We start from the raw sequence: 12,619 nt of genomic DNA, 5'->3' as shown, positions 1-12,619 counted from the left end.
TGCACTCTTCTCGATCATAAAAAAGGGTTTGAGTAGGAAAATAATTAGCTAACGAACTATACGTAATTAGATAAACAAACTATACAAATTAGCTAACGAGCTCCGCCCTTAGCCTGCGTGACAACTAGTAGGGACTCCACGCATGGCGGCCTGCGCGCCTGCTGCGCGAGTGGCTCCGTAGCTCGTACAGATCGGTGGCGCCGCGCCGGTCCTTCCGAATCACGGAACGGCCCGAGCAAGCATGGAGCGTCTAGGCCGCGAGCGTAGCCAGCGAGATGAAGCAGGTAGGCAGCGCGAGACGAACCAGCTAGATGGTTGCGCCTCTCGGTGTGGTATATCTTGCAAATCGTTCATCTTTGGCTGAATTGGGATATCGCAGCTTTTCTAAACGCCATTCAGCCAACACTTCTGTTGGGCAACTGTAACTTGTAATATTCATGTAGTTCTTCAGCTGTCTTGGAAAAATCTTGGGCATTGTCTTTGATTCTTTCTTCCTTTTCCAATTCTTGTGAGTACCTGGCGCGCACTTTAATCTTCATGGGCCGAAAGAACGCAATGTCTGTGGCTGTGCAATTGCGTACTACTCTGCGGAGGCAAGGCATTCAAAGGCAATGTCTATTGTCTTCAAATGCCTTCAGAAGACTGCCTGATTGAGAATGAGACGAAATGGTTTGTCTCCAATCATTACTTTTCTTACGCTGTTGTTGTACTTATGTTTTTAGGCTCATTTGCATCGATAAAGCACAGTCGGAAAATGTAACTACATCGATGGCATTGTTTATTATTAGACAGTAGGCAGGCCCGTACGAATAAGTATCCTTGGCATCCTAGTTAAGCAACTTTCTTTAAAAATTAGGTTTGAGTGCACAACGTCCATTTCTAGTTAACTTTAAAAAAAAAAAAAATTTTATTTTAAATTTTATTTCTAGACCAACATTGACAAAACGTACATTAAGTACATAGTTGAGATGCGTTATATCAATACAATAATTTGTAAGTCGTGTTCACGATTCGCAGTAGCAATACAATGTGGTAACATAAATGTATACCATGAAATACAGGCACTAATATACCGTATAACGGTAGCATTGATAGCAGTACAATATAGTAGAGATGTGATACTACAGTATTTGTCAGTCGTAAGAAAAATTCGACAGTATGCTACAATGTAGTAACATAATGTAGGCGACTTAATACTACACTCCCATGATTGTATGTTTTTGTATATGTCTTTAGCCATTGCAGAAAGCTTGGTAAATTTGTTGTTTGTTCACATTTAGTTATATTACCATATTTTTGTATTATTTTATGTTGATTGATGATAGTATCGGTGTGTTGAAATTTCCTAGGATAATATCGTTATTTGCTCTAAATATTTAAGCTGTCGGTATGCCACATGATACAAACCGAATTATATAGCATCCTCCATACAGTTTTGACATGGGTAACAGGTAGCTATTAAATGTAAGGATCGTTTCAGTTTCTTCATTACAAAAAAGTACATAGTTCTGCTTCAGTTACACCAATTTATTTTTCAAACATTTATTTTGTGGTAAGAATTCGATGTAGTAATTTATATTGAAAGTACTGAAGATTTGTATCGCTAGTTGAGTTATTAATTATTTTTGTATGTATTTTTATGTTTTGCTAATTGTTACGGGCATGTAGAACTACGTTGCAACACTGTATTGTTAAGACAATAAAATTCTGGATTGTATCAAAATGCGAATTGAAATCATCAAATTATGCATTCAAGGCTTTTAAGCAACTAACAGACAAACTCTGCAGCAGGGCCTTAGAGGTGCTAGCACATAGCCACTGTTGAACTGTCTTTACGCACGGAGTCAATCACACAGAACAGAATCACGATTTGACGTAGTGCTTTGTAAGCGACTTGGTTCGCTGATGATTCTCCAGAAAATGACTAGTGTAATGTAGTGCTCTGGCCATGCCGGTTCAGTACGTTCGCATGTGCTGGGAGCTTCATGGTGCTCCAGCGAACTTCCTGGCTGTCGGGAGTTTTCATCGAGTTCGGCGGACCAGTTATCAGCAGGTTTCGGTTGCGCAATGTCCTCAGTAAGTGTTTTCTGTTTCTGCCATGTAGAAAACGTGCCGTTAGTGTTTGTAGCTACGTAGGAACTTGCCCGCGTGTTCCTGTTGTACTACAGCTGGTTCCCAAAGTTTTTCTGGGTCGCTGATCCTGACGGTATCAACGGCAGTCTGTAGGCTCTCTTAACGGTTTTGGCATGCCTTGTTATATAGGCGTGCCTGCTCATCTGCTGAGCTGGCCCACATGCATGCTTTGCAATTCTTGTGGCATGCAGCGATGTACTTTTGCTGGTAATGCTTGATCGAAGTGTCGCTACTCATCAGGCTAGTTGAGCGGGAGAGTAATTCATTTCCAGCGATGGTGCATTTTCGTATTCGAGTAACGGCGATGTATGGTCAGCTCGGGCTTCGCTGCGCTGACTTCTACAGGATGTTCTTATCTGTTTGTACAGCGCCGTTCACTGAGTCCGTTTGACTGGGGTAGGTTGGGCTTGAGGTACATAAGTTCTGTCCGCATTTCCTACAAAGTGCTTTGAACTCACGAGCTAACGGTTGATTGTCAGATAGCAATCGTTTCCGGTATCGTGCCTCGGCGAGGATGGACTTGAGATCGTGATTTTGCACGCCTCAGTCGCAGTTTTTCTCTCGAGTAGGCTGATTTCAGGGAACTTGGAGTAGTAGTCTACTACAACAAGATAGTCTTTTGCCCCAACGCAATGTATGACTATGCCCTATGTTTTACTGGTTCGTCTCTTCATTTTCTTCTCTTCCATCTCACCTCAGGTAGGAGCGACAGTAAATATACAAACTATAGGGCAATAATTGCTCAATAATACAAAATAAATAAGCAATATCAATAAACATAATAACAATAACTTAATTAATTCACAACCTAATTAATAATTGCAGCTGCAGCAATGTCCGCACTTCTCCGGCGCTTGGCACTGGTTGCACGCATGACCAGACGGCTGGACAGCAGTATATGCTGGCGTCTGGTCATGCGTGACTTGATGCTGCCGCACCTGCACCTGCAGCTGCAGCTTCTTTATTATCCGAGCTTGCTGCTGCAGCTGCTCCTCCATATCAATTTCTCTCTCTTCAGACTCATCTATCTTTGTCTGAAACTATTAAGATAACAGGGAACATATATAAGGGACGGGAGAGCATTTGAACGAGACGGTTGGAACGAGACAGGACGTGACGTTGACGCTGACAGGTTGTTTGTAAACAATAATTCTCTTAGTGAAACCAAATTCTATACGTCTTCTTATTATTTATACTTAAATTCATAAGCATCACACACACGCTACGCTCTACACACTTACAGCATACTCTCTCCTGTGTTTCCTCCATGTTTAGGGCGATTTATTGGAGGAAATCGCCATTCTTTTTCCCTCCAATTTATGTAAACGTTCAGAAACTTCACAAAATAAAAGTTTTGCAAAGTTTGTTCATAGTGTGGACAGGCACCACAAACTTCTCCAAACTTTTGCTAAAGTTTGCAAACAAAAGTTTGGTGAAGTTTGCTAGTGTAGACTAGGCTTTAGACCACATACAAACTGGTGAGCTTTACCAAATTAGAAACAATATTCAAGGGGGTGTACGTAGTCCTCATGTTTAAGGCAGTGAAAATAAGTGCATACATGGCTCTTGCTGTTCCTACCTTTATGTCGATTCTATACGATTCATTCTGCATTTGCAGATATTTTCTATCTTGATATAAAATGGACATTTCTGCTATAAGAGCAGTTGCCCTTCCTTCTGCAGAAACCTGCAAAAAAATTACAGCTTACCATCCAACTTTTAAATTGAATTAATTTTGTTAGTCTTTTCAGTTTTACAATAAAAAATCTACGCGTATTAAAATGCAAATAAATGTCTAGCTGACCAAATTAATACACAGATATTTATAATTTTACGCTATATTTTTACATACTTTATGCTAAACTTCAGCTTAAACAAGAGCCGCAGAGCGTCTGGGCTCATCTGAGGACTGTTGATACGGTTATAAACGTAAAATTTCAGTTTGTGCGTAGTGACACATTTGTTAGGCAAAGATATATGCAGATACGTTAGATTAAGGGTTTCTTATATTAATGCCAGTTACACATACCATCAAGGTGCAGATTTATTTTTACGCAAATTCTAGAGGAACTCATGTATGACTATGCCTATGTTTTACTGGTTCGTCTCTTCATTTTCTTCTCTTCCATCTCACCTCAGGTAGGAACGCTACAGTAAAATATACAAACATAACAATAATAAGCTCATAATACAATAAATAAGCAATAGTTCAATAAACATAATAACAATAACTTAATTAATCACAACTAATTAATAATTTGCACTCAGCATGTCCCACCTTCTCGGCGCAGAGATGGGTCCACGCATGCCCAGACGGCTGGACAGCACTAAATGCTGGCGTCTGGGCATGCGTGGCTTGGTGGCTTTTTCTTGACCGGTCGTATTTCTTTATTGGTTCACTCGATCTGCTCGTTGAGCACCTGTTATCTACCTTAATATTACTATTGTAAGCGTGTAGTATCAGCATGCACTCGCGGATTTCGGACAAACTGGAAGGCAGTCTATGTTAAATAGCTCGATCTCATATTCTCATAAGCCATTATTCGACAAATATGTTATAATGACACACGCAAATGTAACTTTTTCTAGCGTGGCACTTACTCGTACTGACTATAGCACGACGTAGTCGACATACACGCTAACCATACAAGCAGGTCTACTAGACTGCTACCACAGCTACAGATAACTTTTAGCTTTCAGCTAGGCCTGGAAGTAGCTGTTACGTGCGCCACAGTAAAACACTATGTTTCGTAACTCATATGCACACCTATATGCAAAGGAGCAAGAAGGGCGAAGGTTGGAATGCTGTATGTATTTTTTGCCCCTCCTGCCTTTTTGGTGTAAGTCCTGATCAGGGAAACAGCAACAGAACATGCTGCGGCGTAGTGTGCTAGCTTTACAATGACGGAACAGTAAATAAGCAGTTAAATCCGCTGCGGGTAATTCGGTATTGCTGGGCTCACGGAAAGTCCGCGCAGTACGCCCACATAGAATTTCCGGGCACAGACAATTAACAGCTAATTTTTATTGATACGAGCTAGATTAGAATCTCGTCTGCTCTACGAAGCTGAAATCGTTTTTTTTTCTAATCATATCTGGTCAGAGACGCGATTCAAACTAGCGTCTGTCAATCGTTAGTTACGGGGAAGCGAACCGTGAGCGTGCATGTGCGTGGCAGCATGTGTACATGGCGTGCGCTGCGTGAGTGTGTGTGTGCGGCGCACGATGTCACATGCTGCCTGTCGCGTCCACTCGCGTGCGTGCGTGCGCGTGGCAGGCGTGTGTAACATGCGTGTGTGCGTNTAGAACAAGGACGCGGAAAAGGAAGCAGTAGTGTAGCATAGAGACAAAGACCTTTGTCTCTACGGCGGGAAGCAGGTCATTACGAGCGTTGACTGGCAGCTGGGGGACAAGAACAAAGAGAGGGCTGGGCACGGTCACGCCCAGGGGGTCACGAGGACCACCGTGACCAATGCGAACATGAGGTTAGCACAAAGACCGATCAGAGGTATAAGAAGACGGGGAGCCACGAAACACGGCTAGTTCGATCTCGAGTTCACGACACGTCACGTATCTGTACTGTGCTACCGTTTAGACTATCTGCCAATATGTAAGTTATCTGTGTCTATGTCGCGTAACTATCTGTATACGTCGGCTCCGTACCGGAGCACATATTATATGTATAGTGTTTCTGGAGTAGTAAAGATGTTTGTGATTGAAATACGTACATCCATTGTTGAGTTTATTATATGATGGTTACAGCGATATCTCCGATACCACTACGCATTAACCCTATCGATCACGGGGTAACGAATACCGGTATTACAATTGGTGCCGTGACCAGGATGTAAGCACGATGTTGTGAAGGTGCCATGTAACCAGTACTATAGGATGCATTACCATGTATGTAGCACAGTAGAATAATCTAGATCTTTTTGAGTAAACAGTCAACATGGACATGAGCAGCGACATGGTGGAGGCGACGATGCACCTGCCATACAACGACGACGAGGACTGGACGATGGAGTTGGAAGACGCCCTGCGCGATGTAAGGGCGCGGGCGCGTCACACAATGATGCGTCACGACAACACCACGCCGACCACGCCGACCACGCCGACCACGACGACGACGCGTCGAGTCCACACCGGGGACGCAGACGACGAGGCCACGGACGACGAAACGCCCCGCAAGCGGTACTGTCCGCACCGTCAGCGCCGTACCCAGCAGCCACGCAGGGATAGTGTTAGCAACGGACACGTACATTGGAGGCGGCATGCGCTACGGGCCACTGTGCACACGCTGTGCACAGTGCCCCTGCCGGCGGCGCTTGGACAATACGTACATAAATGCCGTGCGGCCGCTCGCCGAAGTCGCGCCGCAAGCGACCAGTGACAATACACCAGCGGCTCGCCGCTACGGGCCGCTCACTTCTTGTAAGACGGACACTAACCGCCTACAGTATGAAGCAAACATTACACAGCATGTCAGTGTAGAATGGGTTCAACTAGTAAGTAAAGACAAGTTGTGATACCGTTATGCCTTGTAACACTGATGAATCTGCCTTAGCATTTACTGTTGCCACACAAGTTGACGTTAGTTGTTCGCGGGGAATCGGTACACTGGCTCTCTGGAAAAAGCTCGCCTAGAGGATCAACCAGCTCTGCAGGATGAGAATGAGGAGGCCTGTGCTTCTGCAAAGAAGGTCGCTGTCTCAGAAAAAAGTGCTCCTACACATATTCAGGGCTATCGTCTCTTTGATGTTGAAAATGTGGTGAACTTTATTCAGCAGTTTCCATGTCCCAAGTGTGGTTTACAGCTTGGATACTCAGTGACTGAGCGTCTTGTTGGGCTTAGTTCCTGCTTGAAAATGACTTGTCGTGAGAAAGGCTGCATGGAACGCTTTGATCTGAAATCCCCAGCTAACGGAGAGAATGTCAATTGTCGTTTTCAGTTGGCAGTTTTCAGTATTGGTCGCAATCGGCAACAGGCACGAAGATTCCTTGGTGATATGAACATGCCACAACCAGTTTCATGTCCAACGTGGAATAAAACAAAACAGACTATTCTTGCTGCTACAGCGAAGACAGGCAATGAATCCATGGTAGCTGCTGGTAAGGAACTGAGCCATAGTGTAATAATGAATAAATCATAATTTAATAAGGAATAAGCATTATTAGAAGAATTATCGGAAAAGAGTCAGTAGTGTAGCATAGAGACAAAGCCCTTTGTCTACGGCGGGAAGCAGGTCTTACGAGGGTCGACTGGCAGCTGGGGAACAAGAACAAAGAAAGGGTTGGTCACGGTCACGCACAGGGGTCACACGGACAGCCGTGACCAATGCGAACATGAGGTTAGAACAAAGAACGAGCCGAGGTATAAGAAGACGGGAGAGCTGAGAAACGCGCCTACTCCGTGCTCTCGACTTTTACGACACGTCACGTCACTCGTACCGTTGTGCCAAGCTAGAATAATCGTACTATGTAAGTTGTCTTGTGCTATGTCGCGTAACTCTCTGTATCCGTCGGCTCATTCCGTGAGCACATATTATATGTAGAGTCCGGCTCAATAGTAAAGATGTGTTGTCTGAAATATAGTCTCTAGCGTTATGTGCTTTATATACGTTTGTACACAACGGTGCTCCTAACAAATTACGCATTACTACTAAGACGATCACGGGTAACGAGAACGCAAGAGAAACGTTATTACAATTGGTGCCGTGACCAGGATACGAACCTGGGTTATTGCGGGTTGGGTTTCCTTGCTTAGAGACATAGGTACGAGGTTGTGAGGGTGCCATTGCCATGGAACCAGTACTATAGGATGCATTACCATGTATGTAGCACAGTAGAATAATCTAGACCTTTTTGAGTAACAGTCAACATGGACATGAGCATCGACATCGTGGAGGCGACCAGGCACCTTCCTTACAACGACGACGAGGACTGGACGATGGAGTTGGAAGACGCCCTGCGCGATATAAGGGCGCAGGCGCGTCACACAATGATGCGTCACGACAACCCCACGCCGACCACGCCGACCACGCCGACCGCCGGGGTTCCAGTAAAAATAAGTTCATTGGGCTTCTGGATATTGCGGGACCATTTCCACACTGGACGAGCAGCACCTGCATTGGGGCCTGCTGTGCCATCGGCATCACTTTCACTACTACTAGTACTAGTACTACTCGCATCGTGCACAGAATCATTGTTATTATTATCATCAGGCAATGTGTCGTCCGCTTCACTTGAGACAGCTCGAATTTATCTCCTGTGCACTGTCACTAAATTCATCAGAAGTAGAACTGAAATCGGACTCCAAATCACTTAGTAAAGCTCTTGCTTCGTCCAAATTCAACCATGTTTTTCGTTTGGCAGCCATGTTTTGAAACGCCTACATTGCGCCATCTATCGTACAACGCACCAGTTTTCAATGCAGGCGAGTTATCTCGTCAAAAACCATAAAAGAAAGAAGGTTACGATCGTTGCGAGTTAACTCGTCATAAACTACCGGAACAGTAAATAATTGCGAGTTAACTCGTCAAAAACTGTTAAGGGGTTAAGTGTGGCTCCTCCTTGATGTCTGATCGAGGGTTCTGTCACTCCACCCAGGAGATATGTGTAAAGAAGCTTCGCCGTCTTGGATCCTGGAAGTATAACTGACTTTGGAAATTGCACTTTGATCCCATTTTGAAGGCCACTAGCTTAGAAAGGCCCTGGCTAGCTGCAAGCTCAGTTAATTTCTTAGACATGTAGGTGGCGAATTTCTTTGCATCGTACTTGATTAGGAGTCTGAGTGTAAGAACCAATCCATCTGAATCACGAATGATCTGTTGGTCTTCCTGCTTGAAGACCTCATCAACATACTTGGAGAAATCGGTGTCTAATGTATTTGCATTAAGCATATTATATTGATCACTACGTAGAGGGACCCGTTGAGGGAGTAGTTATCTTAAATCCCACACCCCGATCTCACATGAGGCCCTTTACATATAATCATTATTGCAGCATAGAATCATAAGATTTTATAGAGTGTCACTTTTATTAAAAGTAATAATTTTTCAATGTATCTTGTCTCTAAATGAATGAACGTCAAAGGTTTTTACCTGCACTCTTAGCTTTTTACAGGCTTCCTGCTGGTTGCTAAGAAGCCGCTGCTTTATAATTTCCTCTTTTTTAATTTTTATTCCAAATAGTCAATGTCTTCGATCAAATTTATATTTACTTGCTGCAGCCTTCTGTTTGATGCAGCTAGGGAATAGGCCTCCTGCTTGAGGTCCTGACATATATATGGAAATGATTAGACATAAAAGCTGAGATCAAGCCAAATACATTGAACGTACTTGTATGCACCTAGATATTAGGTTAAAACAACAACAAGCTGTCACTTTAACTTTCAACAGACATGAAATTTTTTTTAGTTTAAACAGGAAATGCATTTACGTTCATCTTAGCCTAATAATTATCTGAAATTGTACCAATCACACATTCAGGTGCCACTCACATCCAATTCTACCGCACAGGCAAGTAATTTCTTCTGTAACTGCTCTTCTGGATCTTCCATTCTTTGCTACAAGAAAAAAGACTAGAGTTATTGCTTTTATACAATTGTACTGTTATGAGAAATTGAGGAGGAGCGTTATGTTCAACATAGTTATTAGCATCTACTGTATATCTCACAATGGAGGAGTCATTTATCAACCCTCATTGTCAACGGCTGTCTTCAGCTCATGCTAACGTTGGACCAACGTTGGCTGCCAACGTCTTATTGCTCAGCGTGCCAACGTGAAATCCATGTAGTCAAAACATCGTATATCATGATTATTATCAAATCATGTATAATATATCAATGATTTGATGTGCATGCACATTGTTATTGCCGATTCTACTTATTTATTTTATCAAAGAAATAAAAAATCATTAAATTATTAAATCATTCGTGAGATTATTGATGATCGCGTCGAATCAATCGATCATCAATAAAAATCAGTAAAATCAATATAATAATTATTATATCTATTAAGCGTGGCTCCTCCTTGATGTCTGATCGAGGGTTCTGTCACTCCACCCAGGAGATATGTGTAAAGAAGCTTCGCCGTCTTGGATCCTGGAAGTATAACTGACTTTGAAAATTGCACTTTGTCTGATCCCATTTTGAAGGCCACTAGCTTAGAAAGGCCCTGGCTAGCTGCAAGCTCAGTTAATTTCTTAGACATGTAGGTGGCGAATTTCTTTGCATCGTACTTGATTAGGAGTCTGAGTGTAAGAACCAATCCATCTGGATCACGAATGATCTGTTGGTCCTCCTGCTTGAAGACCTCATCAACATACTTGGAGAAATCGGTGTCTAATGTATTTGCATTAAGCATATTATATTGATCACTACGTAGAGGGACCCGTTGAGGGAGTAGTTATCTTAAATCCCACATGAGATAAGATTTCAGCAGCTTTCTCCCCAAGAGTTGAGCTTGGTCCCGTTTTGCCCACATAAGGTACTTCAGCAGGTCGATGTAACAGTTAGTGACCATCGGACCCTCTAGTTCGCGGACCATACTTTATCTGCTCCGATGAAGGATCTGGCTCGAGCGACATTAAGTCAAGTGTCTCAGATGAAGGGTTCCAAGGTTTTTCCACACTATCTAGTGTCAAAAAATCATGGTCCTCGGAATCTGCTTTAACCTGTTCCCAAAAGCTCACGCTGAAAGCCACCTGCTGTCTAATAACTCTGCTAGAACATGCACTCTTTGGATAGGTAAATCAAAATATAGACTGTACCCTTTCACAAACCCTCGTCCCTAATAGAATTTAATTACGATAATTTATACCTACAACATACGATAAAATACAACATACTGATGCATGCGCGACACTTCACATATAAACTAGTTCCTACCGAAACAATTTCCCTCCGTCTCCAATCAATGAACTGCCATCAGATCGTGCGGCTTTATAAACCTGGCTGTACTACGTACACCACATAGCCCACTCTTGTTACTCGCGTCCGCATAGTCTCGTAAAACGTATTAGCCAGTATTTCTTATCACGTGATACTCTCAAGTGAATATTATTAACCAATAGCACTAAATCACTACGTATGGTCAGTCCTAGGCACGCTAGCCAGGTCATTGGGTGACGCTATTACAACAAACTGTACAAATACACGAAATTTGGTCTTAACACTTTGTTTTGTTTGCGAGGACCGTAGGCGAATGTAAATTTTTGCATTTCCGCGGTTCTCGTTTGACGATGAGACAGAAAGCTGTTTGTTTCTTTTGTAGTTTACCGACTCCTCTTTTTCTTGACCGGTCATTCGGTTGTGTTTCTTTCGTCATTATCGAGTCGTATTTCTTTGTTGGTTCACTTGATCTGCTCGTTGAGCACCTGTTATCTACCTTAATATTCAATTGTAATCGGGTATATAAGCCGTCTCGCGGATTCGGACGAACTGGAAGCAGTCTGTGTTAAATAGCTCGGTCTCATATTCTCATAAGCCGTTATTGCACAAATATTTATAATGAACTCGCAAATGTACTTTCATACGTGGCAGTTTACTCGTCTGACTATACACGACGTAGTCACAATACACGCTAACCATACAAGCACGTGACTCCCACTAGTCGCGTATCGGCGTCTTTCGTCGATGTGTGAGGAGGCGGCGGTGTATTTTTTCCACGCACAGTTCCACTTGAAAGAATACACAATTAATTAATGGAGGCAAGATGCCAATAAGTTTTAAAAGATATCTTATCGCACCTTCTAACCATAAAAAGCTATTTGCACCTTCTCGATCATAAAAAAGGTTGAGTAGAAAATAATTAGCTAACGAACTATACTAATTAGATAACAAAACTATACAAATAGCTAACGAGCTCCCCCTTACCTGCGTGACAACTAGTAGGACTCCACCATGGCCTCCGCCTCTGCGCGTGCTCCGTACTCGTACAGATCGTGCGCCGCCCGCCGTCACTCTCCCGGAATCACGGAACGGCCCCGAGCAAGCGATCGAGTCCCTAGCCGGCGAGGTAGGCCAGCGAGATGAACAGGTAGCACGCCGAGACGAACACTAGATGGTTGCCCTCTTCGGTGTGGTAATCTTGCAATCAGTTCATCTTTGCTGATTGGGAATATTCCAGCTTTTCTAAACCCATTCACCAACACTTCTTTGGCAATTAACTTGTAATATTTCATGTAGTTTCTTCAGCTGTCTTGGAAAGAACATCCTTGGGCATTTGTCTTTGATTTCTTCTCTTTCCTTTTCCAATCTGTGAGTACTGGCGCCACTTTATCTTCATGGGCCGAAAGAACGCAATGTCTAGTGGCTGTGGCAAGTGCGTACATATTCGAGGCAAGCATTCAAAGGCAATGTCATTGTCTTCACATGCCTTCAAGACTGCCTGTTGAGATGAGACGAATGGTTGTCTCCAATCATTACTTTTCTTCCCTGTTGTTGTACTTGTTTTTAGCTCATTTCATCAAAGCAAGTCGGAAA

The sequence above is a fragment of the Priapulus caudatus genome, unplaced genomic scaffold, assembly GCF_000485595.1.
Source record: "Priapulus caudatus unplaced genomic scaffold, Priapulus_caudatus-5.0.1 Scaffold1480, whole genome shotgun sequence".
NCBI classification, from domain to species: Eukaryota; Metazoa; Priapulida; class Priapulimorpha; order Priapulimorphida; family Priapulidae; genus Priapulus; species Priapulus caudatus.
Note: the sequence above shows the minus strand (reverse complement) of the source record.